This window comes from Hesperophylax consimilis, chromosome 8 (genome assembly GCF_061612785.1).
Source record: "Hesperophylax consimilis isolate HC1 chromosome 8, BYU_Hcon_1.0, whole genome shotgun sequence".
Classification (NCBI taxonomy): domain Eukaryota; kingdom Metazoa; phylum Arthropoda; class Insecta; order Trichoptera; family Limnephilidae; genus Hesperophylax; species Hesperophylax consimilis.
Genome location: NC_142843.1, coordinates 31807120 through 31829503, shown reverse-complemented (window position 1 = coordinate 31829503; position 22384 = coordinate 31807120). Strand labels below are relative to the sequence as shown.

At 34.9% G+C, this 22384-nt stretch overlaps 1 protein-coding gene across 3 annotated transcripts in view; it reads right to left on the bottom strand.

Annotated features, from left to right (window-relative positions):
• Positions 1 to 22384, bottom strand: part of LOC149421895 (protein-tyrosine sulfotransferase-like) — a 399323-nt gene that overhangs the window by 303520 nt on the left and 73419 nt on the right. For 2 of the 3 annotated variants that reach the window (XM_089634138.1, XM_089634139.1), the window contains exon 2: positions 9380 to 9444. The exons of the other annotated variant lie outside the window; for it this stretch is intronic. The gene's annotated coding sequence lies outside the window, so the exon portion shown is untranslated. The remainder of the gene's footprint in view (positions 1 to 9379; positions 9445 to 22384) is intronic. 3 annotated transcript variants of the gene reach the window in all.

The window sequence follows — 22384 nt, the reverse complement described above, 5'->3', positions numbered from 1 at the left end:
ACGAGGAAGTCGGAACACGTCTTCTTCAAAATAATAATAGCTTCGCATCTCGTCCATTTCATTTATTCGGACAAAGGTAGCTGCGTGAACACGTGTTCAGATATATTCTGAATGACTTATATTCTAACGAGAAATGGTCCCGCTTTCAACAGCATTTTGATAAAAAAAAGGGCGTAGGTACTCTATTTTCTCCATGTGGATTCACGATAAAATACATTGAAAAGAACGCTTGTTTATTGAAAAAATCAATTTGGAAAAATATGTTACTAAGGCTATACAATCCTCTAAAATAAAGTCGGAATCTTAACGACTTAAGTAAGGAAGCCATCCACGAAAATATGCGACGCGCGGCCTATGTGTATTGAACAGACATAATGTTGAATTTGACCTAGCAAATCTCTAAAACAACGAGGGAGTCTTAACTACATAATTGATGAAGTCGGGTACAAACAATATTCGGCGTGCTGCCCGGCGTAATGGACGGACCTAAGGTCGAATTTGCCATAGCAGGCCTAAAAAATTGAGGTTTTCGTGGGGTTTATTTTGATTATTTATGTTGTACGCATTACTGGAATTTCAGATGTTTCTAGAGGAACCCCTCGAGAAGTTACTAATTCATCGCATTGAAAAATAAAATCTGGTGCTTACCGCTATTTTTTTAGTTGAAAAACGTTTTATTATTTTTTTTAAACCATTTTAATTAAAATATTTTAATCGCCTCCTACCAAGCTTTCGCATTGTTGCAACAGGGCTAATTTAATGGGTAAATTAAATCAATAACAAAGAGTAGAAAGTGATGTAGCATTGTTTTTATGGTTTCTGGTTCCACATTAAAATTCACAACATATTTACGATTGTTTGATAATACTTAACATGGAGTTCGGGTTATCAGAATTGGGTGGGCGTATGGTCCTACGAAATGAATACATTTTTCTTGTATATGGCGACGCTGTTGGTTGTTGGAACGACAAAGTAAACATTTGTGAAGCAAATATCAGCCAAAATGTCTTAATAGTAACTTTTAGTTAGTCTGCGGCGAACAGGCCCTAGGGATAGGCGAATAAGACAGAATATTCACCATCAATGAAAGGTATATATCAATATTAGTACAGTTTCCTTTTTTCCGATTACGGAAATATATGAGCACATTCTAAAAAATAGAAAGCTACGCCGGTATTTATGTACCAGAATGGTTTGACATATTCATCAAAACGTGTGCTAGGGTACCAACTGCAGAAGAGTGGTACAAGCGGAAAACTGGAATCTACATTCATATACTGTTGTATTCCCACAAACAGTTCTTCAACTCGTCGTGGAAGGAGATTATAAATAATTGGTTCTTTGTGATAAATCAGGGATTTATTAATACTTCGCGTATGACAATGGTGATTAGATAGTCGACCTAACTAGAAGCTGGCTAATTGAGATCTGAGACACTAAGTTTGTCTGGGAGCATTCTAACTGGTCCTAGCGACTACTAGCTGCCATCTTGCGGACTTCCACGCAAGCTCTATGCACTGCCCTCTATGAGTGCTTCTGTGAAGCTCTTACTTCCTAGCGACTGAATTATTTTTTAAATTTGACCTCAAAAATTCAACTTCGGACTCGATTTACTCGAAGAAGAAAGCTCAAATAAATAAAAAAAGTTGTACAGCGTAATCGACTCCAAATGTGTATGATGTTAATTCACCAGTTTCCCGCTTGTGCCGCTAGTTTCCGGACACCACGTTTAAAAGCGAGTGTTTTTAAGAACTAGGAATCGATTAGAAATTAGTAAATAGCTTTAACCAGTATTATCTACCTATAACTACCGCAAAAGTAATTGATTTAAGATTGTTATAGTTTATTATGAAAAATAAACAATACACAGATTGATTGGCAATACGTTATTTTTGTTAGGGTAAAAGTGTTAAAACATTTCATTTGTGGATTATGGGGTCACGCGAATACTTATTAGGTCGCGATATTTAACGAATTATAATAACGCATTAGGCGGCCAGTAAAAAGTCAAATTCGCAATAATGAGGTTTTCCGCAATTAAGTGGGTACTGTTGGGGGTGGACTGTGGCGCTTTCTGCCACATTTCACATTCACTTACACATACACAATCTCCCATTCTATTGCCCGACTGTTGAAGCTACGCCCGAGGCTTGAATAAATACTATATTGCCGTAGGCATTTGATGTAAATAGGTAAATGCATCCCGAGGAGTGGTTGACATTTCCACACGAACTCGCCAAATGAGCTTTCCCAGGAACCGTGCAACTTGCTACTACGAATATTTGTGGAAATATTGACTTTTATATTTATTTACTATCCAATTATGTGAAAGGTTCCATATTTTATAGCTCTATGGCACGAAGAGATCTTGGTTATGTTTTTGTAAGTAATTACACAGTTTTGATAAAATTACAAAAAAAAACATTAAATAACGTAGAGCGTTGTAAAATAAGTTTTAATGACGGCCTTTGCATCGACATAATTTTTTGTGATGCTAGTACCAAAAAACGCACCTCAGTACTTACTCATAAAAAACGGCTCTAGTCGGTAAGAAAGTACTAAAAATAAAATAAATCGATAGGATTGTGTGTTTTCTGACCTGCTAAACATCTATAGCTAGCCAGTATAAGCAAAGAAACATTCAGTCGAATGGCTAGGATTGCTAGGCAGAACTGAAGAGGAAAGAGCCACTAGGGGCCGGTATTTCAGTATACACAAGAATGTTATAAGTCAGGTTGGGTTACCAGGATTGCCAGATATCCACTTGGCGAATGTAAATATCTCTTAAGTCGAGCTTGAAAGCAACTGAAATACCGGCCCCAAGTCGGTGTACGAAACCTCCGTTCGGTACTCTCAGTCAAAAATCAATGAAAAAAGAATCCACGCATATATGGACATTAATGTTGTTCGTTCCAAAATGCAGAACTAACTTACCATTAGTAATGCCGCTCGGAAAAATGATTCTGTTACTAAATTACCTGTCCCCTGATATAGATATTTTCCAATTAAATATTCAACAGTTCAAAAACGCGATTATTACTTAATAAAATGTAAATTTATTATTGGTTATGTATAACTGTAAATGTGCATTAAAAATAAAATAAATAAATAAAAAAGCTAGTACTAAAAAAAAAAACAATGACAGAAGGTAAACTTCATCCATTTTTGTGAAGAATCACCACCTTGTGTTGACGAATTTAAGACAAGGTAATAAATTATTGTATACATGAAAATAAGTTTCACATCGAATCTTAAAGCAAAGAAAACTTTTTTCGTAATAATAATAACAAGGCTTCGAAAAAATATTGAATAATAAAAACTCTAAAATTTAAAAATGCTAATTCAACTATAGTCACTTCCGTTCCTTTTAAAATTCTTAAAGCCAAAATACTTTATTTTTAATAAAATTTAAGTTAAAATTTTAAAAAGCGGTAGCTCCTCTTAACAACCTTAGAATACAAACTCCCTAACTTCATATTGAATTATCTACGAAGGTATTCGAGATGGATGAACATAAAACAAACTCAGTGAGCATAATACTAAAGAATCGATCCCAAATCCACAATCCCTTCAAGGTATTCAATTTCACTAACGCAAACTTACAATTTTACTAGAGATTCATTTTATAACGGAAATAATGTATTTATTGGATGTAAGCGTCGTCTAAAGTCTAATTACCAGCATAAGTGTGATCCCGCTTTTAACTGGCTATTCCGTGCGATCTAAAGTATATAATAGGACTGTTGCTGGGTGGCCGGCTACTAAACAAAAATTACGAGTACTGGCAGCAATAAAATTTTATGGAATATTCATCATGATAATACTAGTGGTCTTGGTCTACCGATAGGTCCTCCATCCAAAACGCGGGTCCGCTCGCTGCAATGCCGCACGCTCTCCTATTGGTCTCCAATTAACAGTGCGTACAGTTAGATACACTACAGATCATTAGTGTCGTTTCATTGCAAATGGCCACAAAGATGGTTTATTTTAGGATTAATTTTACTATAATTTTGTTTGTTATCTAACGAACAGTAATAACAATGGAAAAGGTAGTGTTTATACCAGTAAGGTAGTTTCTCCTACAACTTAACCTTTACGTACCCGATTATACAATCCAGAGGGGTAACTAGGGTCCCCCATAAAATCGCGAAGGGATCATGTCTCTTAATATTCCTTTTGTCCATTCCAGTAATACTCAGATATTGTTTACCACCTGTCGTTTTAACTAGTCATCGCTTATCTTCAACTAGCAGTCAATCATTAAGGATCAGTTGTTTCAAAGTACTTGAATAATTAATTAACTTAACGGCCTCCGTGTTTCCTCCCTCCTACAACATGGGACTCTTAGGTTAATATAAAAAAAACTTTCAATGTTAATATTCAAGGTTCTGTGAAAGTTGTATTAAAAGTCTGTTACTATTCATGTTCTGTGAAACAACTGATCCATAATGGAATAATGCCAGAACTCGAATAGAACTTTCACAGATCTTGCATGACAAATCTGAAATTTGATGAATTTTTCATGTTGTGTGAAACAACTTCCCCTTGGTAATGCAAAGAAAAAGAGACCAGAGACCAGGAAATCGAGCGTAACTGAAATACATGGCAGCCCTTCCCATTAAAACGCAACTTTTACGATCTCACGCGTTGCTTGTTTGCGGCGAGGAAATTGTAGTAGTTTGTATCTGGGAGAGAGTAATTACATCGGAATTTGATAGATATTATATAACATATAAAAAAAACATCAACGGGATAAGTGCAGATCAATTACAAAAAAGTCTAGGATACCTAAATTATAGAGTACGTGATCTAAAAACAACTTAGACATCGCACGTTCGGGGAAAGTGAATTACGCCCCTTCGGAGCGGGAGTGTTAATATAATACCACACCACAACAACAAAAAAACAGCACACGAAAGAAGAAAAGCAGAAAGCATGCAGCAACGTCGAGCCGGGTCCATTAAACTTGGTTAGCGGAGAGTTGAAAGTATTGTACTAAAGTTTAAAAAAAAAAGTTTTACGTAAATTTGAGCAAAATATAATTCAGAATGCGACCGGCTCCCACAGCTAAATGCGTTATTGCATTGTGCTGCCTGACGCCACGCCGAGCTACAAGAGAAAATGAAAATTTAATTAACAAGGTTTGCGCAATTTCAGCCACAAACATTCCATCAAGTCTTCTCTCCGCCCCTGTTTACAAAGTACCAATCCGGTTCACCAACAAGGTTCAATTTTCCGAGGAATCCATAACCATGATGATCATCACAGTTTACAGTGGTGGGTATGTTATTGGAAATATACATGAATACAGGCACCAACAACTCGAGCAAACAGCAAGAAAACTCAGTCGCTAGCTGTTACGTCGCTAGGCTGACAATATCAATAGCCTTTACGTATCTGAGACAATGCCTTTTTTTTCAAGTTATTTAATTTTCAAGTTCTTTTCAAGTTGTGTTATTATTTTAGGTCTGTCAAGCAAATGGCCTATAATGATATAATAACAGAACTTGAATAGGACATTCATGGAACTCGCAAATGAACGTTAAAATTTGATGAATTGTTCAAATTCTATGAAACAACCCATCCTAAAAATAGATCCATTTTTTGTGGTCTAATATAAATATAAATTTTAACTTACACTTTACTTATTTCTAATACTTATTACACGCATGATTTGTACCATTTTTTTATTTCACTGGGAACTAAGCTATATATTTCGATGTCTTTATATGGAAAACAATTGTGTGTTCTTGATTTGTTCAATCTTTTTAGTCTAATGTTTTCTTTCTGTCTTGCATGGTGTGTGTGGAAGACTTTAATGTACTGTAGTTTGTCTAAAGTAAGTTGGCAGTAAATTGTTAAAAATGTGTAGATAAAAATGAAAAAGTTATAGAAAAAACTCTGTTTAATACTCACTATATCAATTTCCTTAAAATTTTCTGTAGTAATTTGTATTTAGTAAACTTATATGCAGGTTATAAAGTTTAGTATTTTGTGGTCACTGAGAGTAATATAAAGACTCTAAGTTATAATGTATTTAATGTACAACTTGAGTGGCAGTTTAAAATGAAGTACATGCCCTTTTAAACATCCGTACATTTTTTAAATTTTTTTATTTGGTACATTATTTTATACAATTTATGTTTTCCAGTAATGTATGCCCCACTGGGTGGCTTGCCCGTGCTGAGGCCTTCATTTTATAATATGAAAATATAATCTACATATTATTTAAAGAGAAAATAATACATTTAAAAAGAAAATAATACATTTAAAAAGAAAATAATACATTTAAAATTATAAATACGAAATACATAATAATACATTTAAAATTAAAAAATAATACAACGAAAATAATATTGTGTGTTTGTTTGTACATTAATCCGGGACATACGTCCACGTAGATTATACAACCTCCGACCTACGTTCATCACACTAACCATAACGCCGATAAGTTTTTCTGCCGTATGCAGAGAGGATAAACCGCCACACAACTCTTTCGCAGCAAACATTCGTTGCTTCATTCGCATACATAAATCATACATAATTAGTACGTAATTTATATATTTTATTTTTCACATTTTTCTGGCAAACTAGTAAAGAAAAATCTTAAAATATTTTAACCTTAAGGTATCTGCATTATGATGAGATTTACATGCTCTACTCTACATGCCCAAACCATCTATGCTTCCCTTTATTAATCGTATCCATTCAGTATTCTAGGAGTACGAATGAGTATGTCATCTATGTAATTATGTACTGTTTGTTTCTGCAATAAACAAAAATAAATATTGTGTTAAATAACACGACAGTATTTGAAAAGTCATACTACCATACCAGCAAGCGAAAAATGCTCCTTGTGTCGTTATGGAGGACTTAGCTAGCCTGGGCGGGAACCAGATTGAGGTTATGCATTGAGAGTCTATGATGAAGGCTATAATTGAAAATAGAAGCGATTTTTTATAACGGATTCAAAAACGACATATGTCAATCCACCAAAATAATAAACTTTAATTCAGAGGAAACAACATTCGCAAAACTCGTGAACACCAGCTTTCGTATTGTGAAATTCGCAAAGCTTTTTTTTTTTTTTTTTTTTTTTTTTTTTTTTATATTTACTCCACACAGGAGGCCCTGAAGAAAATAATTTCCCTCAGGGCCTATGTCATCTTTGGGGATGCTGTGTGGAGGGTCTTTTTGTGGAGAGGAAGGAGTGAACATGGGTCTTGAAGAGTCCCATGTTGTAGGAGGGAGGAAACACAGAGGCCGGCAGTTCGTTCCACAACCGAGCTGTTGAACTTAAGAACGAATCATAGAAGCGACCCGTTCTCATGTGACAAGTGTCAACTGTGTACAAATGTTGGGCGCGCGTTTGGCGTGTATCCCGACTACGCACCGGTGCCGAAGGGATCAATGACGCTAGTTCCTCAGAGCATCTTCCATTGTAATACCGATAGAACAAGGACAGCATACCTACCTGACGCCTGTGCTCTAAAGATTGCAGTCCGTTTGTTAAGATTGGGGAATCTATCAAACGGACCGCCCGTTTCTGCACAGAGTCAAGGGTTTTTTTCAGGTATTTTGGGGCTCCAGACCAGAGATGGCTGCCAAATTCGACAGTAGGGCGCACTTGCGATTTGTACAGGGTGAGCAGTTGTGTACTATTAAAGTATCTGCGGGCCCTGTACAGTACGCCCAGCTTCTGAGAGGCCAACTTTACTCTAGCTTCGATGGAGCCCCCGTACCTGAGCTGGTCACTTATAGTTACACCAAGCATATCAATGGAAGGCCTGTTCGGAAGATTGCTTCCGTTGAAGGAGACTAGATTATCATTTGGATCCCTTTTAGACGTAATCAGACAGGATTGGGTCTTTGAAACATTAAATTCGACGAGATTATTTTTACCCCAGGAGGAAATACTCTCGAGATAACCGTCCATTCTCTGCTTCAAAGCCCTCCGAGCCGTTGGAGTTTCTTTTTTTTTTCCCTTTTCCCGTGGGCAATTTCTATATCAACGCAACCATTTTCATCTCGCAACGTTATTTCTGTTGTGAGCTATGAAGCTTTTAAATATTCACTTAACTAGGTCCAAACATTTATTTTAAAGATTTATTGATTTCTTTTCTGAGATAAAAGTCAAAGCCGGGTAGTAACCCTAATACTGGTAATTTTGACGGCTAGCAGATACTATCAGTATTGCCCTGGTGTAAGACCATCATTTAGAATTGAAATGTTGCATGAAATTGGCTTTAGTCGTGTTTGGTGACCAGACCTGGATAGCTAGGTACTCTCCCACCTTTCTCTTCCCATCTCCTTCCAATTCCCACTACCATGGGGGTGCCATAGTCTCACTGTGCGGTATTGAAATATTTGTATTTAAATATAAATTGCTTGAAATCATGTCGGCTAATTGAAGGACATGCGCTTATGTTAAAATGCTTCACTACATACGCATATCTATACCATCGCAGACTCCACATACGCATAACTATATTATCTATATCTACTCGGATAAATCCATTACGAATGAACTTCTAAGTACAGATAAAATCCATCATATCAACCCAATAAGTAAATAGCTCACTTGGGGTGTGTGTGTTTATATCCTATCAGTGACTGCTGAACAACACACACAGGATTTCAATGTTTATCTGTATGTTTGTTTCTGCGTGACGAGTTGGCGCGCTTAATCGAACAAACGGATTGCGGATATCCCGTCGCGTTGGATAAACATTATATTCTTATATTATACTGAAATGGGTTTTAAATTATTCTTAGAGATCATATTCAAATGCATGATATACTTGACAGTGAAACTTAATTAATATTTTTTAATGTACCAATCAGTACATGTCGTAACAAACTCATTTCTTACAAGCGAGGGCGGATGTAACTGACCTGCATCTCTTTAGCGCTCGATGCGAGTCTTGTCTCTTTAAATTATTTATTAATTTATAATCCCGTTAAAAACTCGATTGCAAGCCATTTCCTGATAAACCTTTAGTAAATTCCTAATATGTCGGAACACGTCTTTATTTACCTTGATAAAGTGTAATTGCAAAATGCCAAAATATTAGGATTTTCATGTATATACGTATTTAGACATCGTGATAATACGTAGTACTTATTATTCGTCATTTAATAAAAGTTTATCAGTAAACCTGCTAGTTTATTCTTTAAGGCCTGCAATCTCGTTTTTAACAGGATTACCAATAATTTGAAGAGATTCTTAATACATTAGCAATACTCATTTTTCTCCGTGTAGGTACGTACATGTTTTTACAATACTAAAGCCAGGACCTCGATTTGCAAAGCATCTGTCTTCCATTGTATTTATTTAAAATTTCTTGAATAAGAAAATATTAATTCAGAAAAAACATACTCTGGATTCGTGTTGTAATGAAAAACTCGGCAGCTCCACTGCAATATTGTCCTCTGCTCACTTACCTGCGAAAAGAAAAAGGAGAAATTAATAATGGAAAACTGAAATTAAAATGGCACAAATCACGAAAAACGAAATAGGTTCATATTTTACATTAGTTCAGAAATATTGGCATTTTTTTAATATATGTGGTGACAACTGACTGAGTCACTTTGCAATGGACTGGTTCCTCTTTGTTTGTGTATTCTTCTGATAGCGCTCAGTGGATAATGATGGGTAGTTTTACAATATTAATACTTTTTTTTTTTTTTTTTTACAGTATTACCGCACAAGAGTCCCAACTGCTCCCGTCTGGAGCCAGTGAGACTATGGCATCCCCAATTGGGGTATGTTGTGAGGCTGAGGGTATTGGGGAGGGGAGGGAGATGGGGAAGAGGAAGGTGGGGAAGTACCTGGCTATTCAGATCTGGTCACCAAACACGGCTAAAGCCATTTCAAGCAACGTTTCAATTCTGAATGGTGGTCTTACACCAGGGCGATACTGAGAGTATCTTCCACTCTGGAACGTGCCGCAAATATACTATATATTATTTTTAATTAATTAATTGTGAAATAACACAAATTAATCAAATAAAATTTATTTGCGCACGCCGGGTTCGAACCCGCGACCTTCGGATCTGTAGTCAAAAGCGTATACCACTAGACCACGCCGGCCGTGGTCTAGTGGTATACTATTATGGAGTTTAGGTACCTACACTATTTACATGTTTACTGTCAACACAAGTTATCATAGAAAGTTCTGTTGTACAAAGGATTTCAATAATTGTAAATAATAACAAGAGTACAAAATAAGTACTTAAGGTACTATGAAAGTAGTTGAAGATGTAAACATCTTTATAACTTTCTTCCACTTTTTCATTTACGACCGGACCGGTTTCTTCTTATGACGGGAATCTTCATACAAGTCAGAAGAAAGTTATATTCATGGAAAAATAAATTATAAAGTCAATGACACAACGCTCAATCAAGATTGATGTGCGTTATTTTCTAGAGCGTATGGTTAAACCTAATTCGGTAGGCTTTAATAAAGCAGTATTGAATTAATTAACCAAACTGAGGAACACTCCAACAATGGGCAGATGTTTATTAAAGAGGATCACAAGTATGACGTTAAATCCATTTGAAGTCTCGACTGGAAATTTATCAAATTACGTTCAAACATAATTGATACACAAATTGCTAGAATTTGAGAGTCGTCGAGTTTAAATTTCGACAGTAAATATTGATAAGGAATGATAAGATTTGACTGGTGACTTTTTAGGGAGCGGAAACAGAGAATCCCCTTAGTTAAACAGTCGAGTTTGGCAAGGTCGCAACAAACCGGCTTAAAATAAATACGACGATGTAATGGAGTTAAAATAAACACCATGAAAACTTCACAAATTAGTTAGTATAATCACATTGCGCGATAACATTTTACAGTGTCTATCTTTCAGTGGAGATCATTTAACTCGTCAGGCCTCAGGCATATTATATAGAAAAGGTCTGAGTGTTTCCGCGTTGCAATTAGATCCAAATAAATGGAATATTTCTAAATGTTTCCGAAAACTGTTTTTAAAACGCTACGAAACACGCTTTCAAATATTATCAAAAGAAATAATTTTTTTTTTTTTTTGAAATATTAACAACACACTTATTTTATTAAAAAAATATATTACAAACGTTAATTTCACCTCATTTTTTTGTGTTTCATATAAAAAATAAATAATCAAATAAATTTTTACCTGGTTTCTGAACCTTTGGTTTCATGAAAGTCGGAGTGCTACATGGTGTTTTTTCTTTCTAACACCGATCTTATTTCTCACCACAATATTAAGTGAGGGAGACTACGATTTTCCGTGAGACAACATGAGTTGTGCCAACAAGCGAACAAATTAGCCTGAAGGGTTAAAATTTTACTTCATAACACTAATTAAATGATTTTTATAGCGCCGTTTATGTGAAAAATCACTTCAAGATAATTTATGTACATTTTAGCATTTTAAGTATGAAAATATCAAAGGTAATTTTCATCTATCAAGAAATGACAAAATCGGGTAAAATGTTTCAGTTATTTTTTTAATGATAAACTAATGTTTATAAGACAAGGTTTTATGCATAGTACAAAGGATAAAAAATTATTATAAGCAATAATTACTAGTCTGAACTATCAATTCAAATTGAAAATATCTCCCGAGTAATAATAAATGCCGCCGACGGTAATTGAACCCGCACCTTCTGATGTCCGGTCCGGTTCTCTGGATCACTGAGCTACGTCGGCTTATTTCCCAACACGCTAAATAATTCAATATGTACTAGTAATTCAATCAACAATTACTGCTCATTATATTTTTTCACCTGTAAACCAAAAAAATTATTTTTGTAGGAAAGGCTTTGTTAGTGCTAAATTTCCCACTAGATGGTGTCGAGACATATTATATTTACATTTGATTTGCTAACAGATATCAGTTTTACAACAAGTAAGAGAATCAATGTTGAAATCTTTTTCTGTCCATCACAAAAAGAATTTTTGCAACGTCATTTAAAAGCCACTGTATCTCTGTTGTATGTTAGCACACTTGTAGTCAAATCCGGGCAATGGTTCCAAAAAGTACATTTATATCAGAAATGGAATTCTCTCATGTGGGATGATGCGAGAGAGACTTGGCACGCGGCCAAATTGCCTAGATTCATGTGACACTATCCGACTAGTCCTGCCTGGTGCCTGGTGCCTAGTGCGGTGAGGGGTTAGAAGCAGTATTACCAATACCATTCCACCCAGGAGGGCTGCTAATCGAACTCCCCCGAGAGTTTTTTAAATTTTTTAAAAATTTTATTTTACACACTTTAAAAATATAATGCAAAAAGTCCCTTATAAACTACTTTTCAGCAGTTTGTCTAACGGGTTATTTACATTATAAATCTTATTATAGTAAGTTTACAGTTAAATTTTTATAATTATATAAAAATAAAAAAGAAAATTTACAGATATATAGCAAAAGAAAATTATAAAACATAACTAACTAACTAACTAACCATCACGCCGTTTCCCCGCAGGGGTAGGCAGAGAAGACGAATCTCCAAACAACTCGGTCTTGGAACACACTCCTTGCCTCATTCAAATTCATACATCGTCTCATACATACTCTTCTATTGTTCTGACTCTTGACATGGCCCGACTCAAGTATCTGATTCACTTGGTCGTGCCATGTCTTCCTCGGGCGTCCCCGACTTCTGCTACCATTCACATTTGCATCGTATATTCTCCTTACACTCCTTTCTTCGCTCATTCGCTCTACATGCCCAAACCATCTAAGCGTCCCTTTCTAGATCTTACTCATTACGCTTACATCAGCCTTGCACTCTTTGCGGATCTCCACATTCCTCACACGATCATACATGGTTTTACCATACATTCGCCTCAGGGATCTCATTTCAACAGCATTCAATCTACTTTCATCTTTTCTTTGCCAGTTCCATGCCTCACTTCCATACATCAGGGTGGGTACCAGCACTCCATTGTGGACTGCTAACTTCGCTATAAATAACAATTTTAAAAGTCTTTAGAATAATATATCATTGTAAGCTAATACAAATTAATTCTTTCAGTAAGTTCACCAATTATATTTGTTTTGGGCACAGTTTTTGATTTCAGCAGTTAAAATATTAAAACAACTGGGAATCATATAGTTTTACGTTCTTTGTCCATATCTATTTGTATTCTTAGCTACAATAAGTCCTTCATTAAAGTTAAAACGAGTATTATGATTGTGTTCTGGCCTGTTTATATATAAAGGGTTATTTTTGTGCTGAAATATAATTTTATATCACAGAATTGCTCTCACTGAAAGTATTTTAAGACTCTGATAGAAGTATGTGATCTCTGATAAGCATGAGAAGTAAGTGATTCCTGTTATTTCATTTGGTAGTATTACATATTACCAAGGCTGCATACTAAACCTTCTCGCGACCAATGCAGTAGAGACAGCAGTGACCCCAGAGCAGAGATGGCACTATTCATTTTAGCGAATAAAGAAGCTGGGAAAAATGTAATACAACTACAGATTTACAAACTTATAAATCCATTATTTCAAAAGTTTCTCGAGCTGTTAAGAGACCTAAACGTGCATGAGCGTTAAGTTAACCTACATTACCGCTAAATTTTTTTACGTTTCGTCAGTTGTCGGTGTAAATTTTGGTAAATTTAAAAACATTTAAATTTTTTAAATTTATATCAAATTAATACGGTTGCTTTAAACATATGGCACTAACTTCAATTTAATAATAAATATTAAAAAAAAAAAAACTTAACTGGAAAGTGAAGATGAGATGTTATTTAGCGTGGTGCGTGTTCACCCTAAGACGGTAAAAAAATAAATATTACTATCGTAGAATATTTAAGGATTCCTATTAAATCTCCTTGATTTCGAAAACAAATTCCACACCGGGGTATTTAATTTTAGAGTTAACCTGAATGTTAATTATTAGATCTAGTCTTCAACTACATTACTACGAAAGTTGAAGGAGTAGCTAATTCTTGGAGAAAATGAAGCAAACAACTTCCCCCTGGAGGTCCAGCACGGGCGATCGATAAAGCCCTATATCAAGGCGATATTGATGAAATCCGTAATCTTTGCGATATTTGCGAGCACGCTAAGAATATGATTCCAACAGTCGGTAGACAAAATCCGCTGCTTTTAGCGCGGCCTACGTCCTACGGCCGTGTCGGATAAGCTGTCAATATGCATAACTTTTTTGGATCGTTCGTTATGCAAAATAACTGTTTTTCAATAAATGGAGGCGAACAAACTAAGCTCTTAACATTGAAAGAAATCGTATACACAATACATAGACTTTATTAATTCATTTAAGACGCTCTCAATTGATTCGCTTCTAGCCTGGAAAAAAGTTGTTAGTTATATTACGAAAGACCTCACGAACAAATTTGTATCTCCCCTTTTAGTGTCAAAAGTACATGCGGACTGCCAGTGTAAATTAACTTTATATTTTCAATTCATTAGTATTTTTCAACTTTTACGTAGCCGTCTGACGTTTAGGAATGTTAATTGATAGAAAATACCTCCAATGTCGCCAGCGTATGTCAATTTCTAATTTATCGTATTATCAATATCGGTCTGGTTATCAACATCGCCACCGTGCTCGGGAAAACAGTAAACAAAAAAAATCATCCGTAGTTATCGATTTCGCTTTGATAGATCCCCTGCCAACACAAGAGACATTTTGTCCCATGTTGAATGTAATGATTATTAAAAAGTTTTGTTTTTTAAGTGATGAAGGAAGAGTTCTAAGAATTTGTTAAAAAGTTTGTTTCGTGAATGCCAGAACGTAATTTTTACTTTAGGAATAAATATAAAATTTTAACCCCTCTCGCGTCACAATAAATGTCCTTTCATTAAAAAAATTAGATTAAGTGGTTTAATGAAGTTAATTAATTTTATTTTCAATACGTGCCTCGAGATACAAAAAAAAAAAAAAAAAAACTGAATTATTTCTAATTTTCAACAAAGAGCCTTGCCTGTGTAACTGGAGAAGAAAATTTGTAATAAAATCTTTAATTTCAAACTAAGTTAGCTGTTTCGTGAGGGTGAGTTGGAAATGTGAATCCCTAAAATGTATTTCAGCAAAAGCCTCGTGAAAAAGCTTTATGACTGTTCGGGAGGCTGGAAATACAAAGTTCGGCTGAGAATGTGTGATGTATGGCTTCGTTTTACAAAAGACGGCTTTGTTTCACCTAATATTCTGCTAAGGGTATGTGAATTGCCAAATTTACAGTGTCACTTACAAATATTTCATCTGGAATATTTCCACTGGGAACAAAGAACTAGAGAACAAACATTCCCGTCAACTTATTATTTAATCTTCCGATTAACAATCCTTTCTCTTCTAAAGAAAAACTTGTAATTTATAGCGTTCATTCTCAAATTGCCTCGTTCCTCAAATTAAATTTAAGAAGTTAATTATTTTCGGAAATGAAACACAGCTTATTGTGTCCGTTCAGTCAAAACTCAGAAACCTCAAATGCAAAGTTTGGAGAAAAGGGTAACATCAAATGAGCGCGTTTTAAAGATAATTTTAAATATAACATCAAATTTAGATTCCATAAAAACACAACAATATTATTCCTTCAAATTCAAAGCTTAAAATAGCGCTATCTTATCTTTGGCCCTAAGATCGGGGAAATTCGTGTTATTTTTAGGAAACTCGAGATATCTTTTGTGTAATTCTTGTACAAAACAAAACCACTAGTTTAATTGTGTAAAATGGTATTTTGCAGAAATCCTATTTTTAAATTTAAAAATGAATGACTCTACCCTACTTGTTTTCAACGGAATTCCCTTCCATTTTATGGCTGTTCGAGCTTGTCAAAAGATAAAAAAATTTGTTTAGAATGTATGAATATAACTTTTTTATGTTGAAATGCGCGTTATTTGCCCGAAAATTACAAAATGCATGTTTTATTATGCAAAGAGTAGGCCTATAAAATTATATGCGATATTAGCTGTCGCTTTAGGTAGCGAAAAGCATCAAGCCTTTGAAAGACCACGCTGTAAATGCGCTATATTCTCGTGGTTTGGCCTATTCCAGCATATCGCTCGCCATACATTCCCATTGGTATTGTATTGCGAGCGATATGCTGAAATAGGCCAAGCCATGATGCGTTCAGTGTAATCTGTCAGCCCCATCAAACGGGATTCGGCCGGGTAGCGGCTATCGCGAAACTAGAACCCCGCCAATTCCAGCCTGGGTAAATGGCGACTTTTCGCTCGTTTTGCATATCAGGCGTTATCGCTATCCATTTAAAATAAAATGCATTTTTCACTGGTTACGCACGATCACAGTGTATGTTTTTAATGTTTCGCTACCTATAGCAGAAGCGAAATCCGCCTAGGTTTGAACAGTGAGAATACCACCGCATACCCACTCTGTTTTCGCTACCGACGGCAGCTATAAAAACTTGGTCCTTAATCGTTACACTGACATTTTTAAATGTGCTTATTTCTTTTGATTATTAATATGCAATAATTATGAATGAATTAGATAATTTATAAGCCAAGCGGCCCACTGGTTTATTTGGTACAAACTCCTAGTACCTTATTATATATGTGGCCGAGTCTTTGCCAATATCTACGTGCATATATTTTTGTGTTACATTTGCGATGTTATAAATTGAACCTGTTGCCAAATGTTAAATCTACATTTGAAAATTAATGTTATAAAATTATATAACTATAATTATCAGACCTGAAAGTTAGAAATAAATGCCTATTCAAATATATACGATATTCGCAGCCAGTACAATTAATTTGCAAAGCAGAATGTTTTTTTATGATGATTTGTTGAATCAGTATTTTAAAAGTCATAACAATATTATTTCCAAGCGAGGGAAATCTGATATTTTGAGAAGAAAAACATTACAATTGAATTGATTTAATCGACTGTCATAATTTTATTTTAATAAGAATTCCAGGAAAATTCCAGTCAAGTCGAGATATTATTGTAATTAATAACATTTTCCAAGCGAGTGGCAGCACCTTTGTTGGACAGTGGGGGTGGGAGAGGCTAACCCTTAAAAAAAGGAGGGGGGGAAGTTTAGACGGAATTGACAGCATTACGAAAAGGAATATTTTTAAACAATCGTTGTACAATCCGCACCTTCCCCGGGAAACTTTTAATAATAAGGCGTTTTCTTGACGCCGGGAAAATCTCAGGTTTACAGGATGCAGGATTGAGCGAGTTTCTTTCAAAAAATGTCGGAAATTTAAACCATTGTCATCGCCTGCCACGAGAGGAGTGTCCATTTGGTAAATTCAGCAGTGAAAAGATATTTGTTGAATAAGGGGATGCTTTTAAAAACCCGCACAAATACAGCGTACCCAACTACAGTATCGGAGAAGGTGCCCTCAACATTTTATAGTAAAAAGTAAAGGGGAGAAGATATAAAGGTTTTACATTTGTTAACTTTTGAAAAGTGACTTAATTATGAAATAAGCATCCCTAATAAGGTAATAATTTTCGATTCCGTAAAGGGAACTCCGCCGAAGAGTTGTACTGCCAGCGGCGTTTATATTTGAAGAACAATGCCACATTATGCTTGTAACATAGTCATAGATAAACTTTTATTAATTGTTTACGGTAGGTACCAACGAATAATTAAATATAGGCAAAAATTGTGCTTTCGAAGGGAAATATACAGTCTCAAGCGCGCAGTGGTCTTATTTAGATAAAAACAAAAATACAACTTTCTGTACGGGACAAGCCGCCGGACAAACTTTAAAGAGCCATCATCCTAGTCCTAGGGGCTAAATAAAAACGAACATAATGAAAAATTTCATTAATAACGTTGGCAAAAGTTTTGTCAAAACGAAGCCCCTGGCTCTGAGGTAACATTTATGCTATTGTTCGGTAAGCGAATGATGAGAAAAGTGCCTCGGGTAACGTAGGGCTTTTTAATCACGATATTCAGAAACATTGTTCCCAAACTTGTTTATTATGAACAAAAGATTCAACAATGGAAATGTGTTGCGGACTTGTTTCGTACAATTCTGTGTATTTAGGTCTCGAGATGATTCGAGCGTGACTTGCGTTGGGAAGTGAGATATCAAAGATATTAGGCAAACATGAAGGCGAAGGATAATTATTCTATTTTCTTTATCCCCTTACTTATACGTTCGAAATAAATAGGCGTTGTTTTGATACCTCAGCGCCCTTTGTTTAGGATTTTTGAATGATTAATGAAATGTGATTAGTTATTTATTTTTACATGGCTCGAGTTAGTTATTAATGCATATTTTGCGAGAATATCGAACACTCAATCAATTTGTACATATATTCGACGTGAGATTGGGATTTGATGCATACGAGAAACGTAATGAGTCGCTGCGTATCAAGACACCAAAGGCGTTAGGCGTAAAGAATAGACTCATTACTCGAAGAGAGTAAATTACTTAGGGCCGGTATTTTAGAATGTATACTCAGGAATGTTATCAGTTCTCCAGATGGCTTATTTTGTCAGGGTTTCGACCGGAGAGCAACTTGACTAACGAAAATATCTCTAAACGCCAGCTTAAAAGAAACTGAAATACCGACCCTTAGAAAATGTTGATAAGTAGGTAAGGCGTACGATGGGTTTATCGCCTCGAGGGTGAATGTTCAATGTTCATATTCATACCGTACCAGGTACATGGTTAGTATTACATGGGTTGTTACTACATGGTCAATATGTTCTCTGGGTATTGTTCTCTGATCTATACAAGGGCCTAATTGACTTAGTTCGTCAAAATGGAAATTTCGTATCTACGCTGAAAGGTTTGATGAGAACTTTTCATATGAAAAAGACAGAATCGAAATTCTGCCCAAAGATTCAAACAATGACGACAATAAGTAAATCGAGGGAAATTAATAAATGTAGTGCCTAAGCAAAATCTTCACATAAGCAAATTTCAACGGAAAAAATTTGAGTAGGTACAACGTACTAAAACGTAAATTTATTAATGTTCATTGTGACCACCAACATTAAGGTGTAACTTTCAGAATCGGACGAAATCAGGCGCTCCTTTCGCATATGGCGATAAGGTTGAAATTCCCGCAACACCGGCCGTCTGTTGTGATTTATACATAAAACACATCATGTTTTATTTAATTTTATGAAGTTTATGCACAAAAATTAAAATGTTTTCCGACCATAATCTAAAGAACTTAATTTGCAACATTATACAATAAAATCATATCTGTAGGTGGATTTCGTTGCACTTCAAAGCATTATTTGTAGGCCCGATACTTTATTTTTTATAGGTTTATAAAAATAATCGATTATAGCTAAGGCTAATATGTGTTTTACTCGCAGTATTTCATTAAAGCATAATATATTTCTAAGATATAAAATTTAAAAAAAAAGATTTTGCATTACTTCGCATCGAATCGTCTTAAATTGAAACTTCAATTACTGGTTACAGATAATGCAGATTTGAAAATAAAATACAAAAGATTTTATTCCTAAGTGATCTCAAGATTTTAACAATTGAATTCTTGAAATATGCACTCGTTAATAGACCAAAAGAAGCGGCTTTTTTTAAACGAAAAGGTATCTACTAATGGATGACACAATATGGCCTTTCACTTAGATTCGTTCTTAACAAAGAATATCGCAATATCTAGGAAGTAATTGCTGCGAAATCATTCAATAATGCTTTAGGCTGACGAAGTACTGAAGTGGCTTAAATAAATAATACTAATTGTGGAGAAGTTAAAAGGGGACTTCCGCATAAGATCTGACGCAGGCGGAATATACAGGGTTTTCCAATAAGAGGTGTTATTTATATATATAAAAGATCAATGGTTTCGTTGCTTGTGTGGCACGTAGCGCCGTCTTGTTGAAAGTAAACGTTGTCCAGATCAATACCATCCAATTCCGGCCATAAAAAATCATTAATCATCTCTCGATAGCGATCCATTCACCGTTACTGTTGCTCTAGCCTCATTTTCGAAAAAGTAAGGTCCAATGACTCCGCCGGACCATAAACCGTACCAAACAGTCACACGTTGAGGATAGAGAGGCTTTTCAACAATAACTCTTGATTTTCCGAGCCCAAGATGCGACAATTTTGCTTGTTGACGAAGCCACCGAGGTGGAAATGGGCCTCATCACTCAAGATGATTTGCATTTGATTCACTCAAGTGAATTTTAATAATTTCAATGCGTTGTTGAAGCGTGTATCGTTCCATTTTTATTAATGGCGTAGTTTCTACTTGTCAAATGTCAAACAATGACAGCTTCAAAAGTAACATCTACCGAAATAGGGGGCTATTCAAAATAACACCTCTTATTGGAAAACCCTGTATTTACAATTAGAGAAAACAAATATCCATAAACGAAAGAAGACATTATACAAATAATGAGTGAGTAGAAATTATCCTGGTAACGTGTAACATTGATTAATGTTAAGTTCACTGAGGCGGAGGGAGGACTGAAATTTTTGAGAAAATTAATAAACCATACCTACATATTTATTTTTACATTTCAAAATTTTATACCTGAGAAAATGGTCGCTTGCCAATGACATTAATTACGTCACGTCATTGACGCTTACGAATTGTACATTGTGTCGGTAGACACAACTATGTGTTTGTCTATTTTAATGTAGGTACGGCCTAGGTAGAATTACAACCATGTATTTACATAAAAACATGTATTTTTAATTTACCAAAATTCTTTTTTTGTTTCAAATAAATGTGTAATAAATGTAACATTTCTAATCTAAGTTATGTTTAGTTTTTACAATGCAGCTGCGAAAAATACGACGCAGTTGTGTAAATTACTCATGGTAATACATATAGGTAAGTAAGAAAGCAGAAAAAAACAATGAAGGAATTATAGTACTTTGAGGAAATAATTTAATTTAAGCTGAAACTCGTGAATATTTTAGATTTAAAGAAAGGCAAATTATTCCAAGGTAAGTATGTATGTTGAACATGCTAAGTGATCAATTTTAATGTTATTCTGAAATCTTTCAGATATATTAAATTAAATAAGTTATAATTATTAACCTTAAATAAATGTTTACTTAGTGGCAAGTGAACAATAAATTCAACATTTGCTACACGATGGTTACACATTTTTAGCTTTACTAAAAACGTGGTGAAAAGTTTATTCAATTGATAAACGACAGTGTATGTGAAAACCTTATTAATAGATAAAATATAAACTGACGTAATCGAAATATGTATATAATATATATTTCCATGACAAATTCATGGAAAGATACATACGATATAAACGATGTTGTACATTGCTTATCCATCCAAAGAGGGTTGTTTATCTGTTGTATAAAACTGAAATAATACTTTTTTCATCAAATTTATAATTATTCAAAATTCCCTTAGAGCCTATGTCATCTTTGGAGATGCCGTGTGGTGGATCTTTTTACGGAAAGGAAGGATAACAATTTCTGGGAAGGAAAAGGGTAGGAGGGGTGGGTAGGAATCTGGGGAACAATGTGTCAAGTATGAATCCATCCATCCAACTGCGGTGCAAGGCGATGAGTCGAGAGAGAGTCCGGCTTTAGAGGTTAAAAGGTCTCCCTCAACCAGTCTCTCAAGATCCAACCCGCCACGAAGTAGGTGAACAAATGCATACATTGCCAAGACCAAGACAAACGTCACCCCATGAACCTAGGCACCCCTGCTAAGTCACCAAACGTAGCGAACCACTTGGGGTAACCTATGGTGTTGGTTATCCAATGAATGGTTACCTATATCTCCTCCCAAAGTGTCCTATGTCGGACGTGGTTGTCAGTACTGAAAAACAAATGGGTCGTTTAGCAAGAAGAATGAGGACAAAAATGAGAATATTTTAAAATGATTATTTCATGTGGTCTTCTTATTAGTCTAAAGGAGATTTAATTTCGAGCGCATTAAATTATTTTACCTAAAACGACTTCTGCATACTTTTAATTAGTTTATGTACAATTAACTATGAATGATTGCATCCAATTAATTATTGAAGAAAACACTAATTTGTGCGGCACTCCTTAGATTAACATAAGGAGGTATTTGAAATAAAATATCACACATGTGTGTTTAATGTAATGACTAGTTGATTAATTTTCTTAATTATGCCACTAAACACGCATTGCCTACATATAAAATAATTTACGGTAGAAATATCGTTTCTCTCGACGAAATCAACTACAGTTTATGAGATATTTATAATTAGATGCTTTCTCTTCGAATACGAACAAAATATTCATAGAAAAATAAACGGGTATATAATTTACAGATTTAAACCGCCACGAAAATCGACGACAGAAAAATTATTTTACTAATATTTAAATCATAATACCAGATTACGATATAAATTTTTACATCTACCTAAAGTAATATATGGATTCATGAAAATTACATATCTGAATCCCTTAATCTGAAACAAAAAGTGTACAGTATATACAC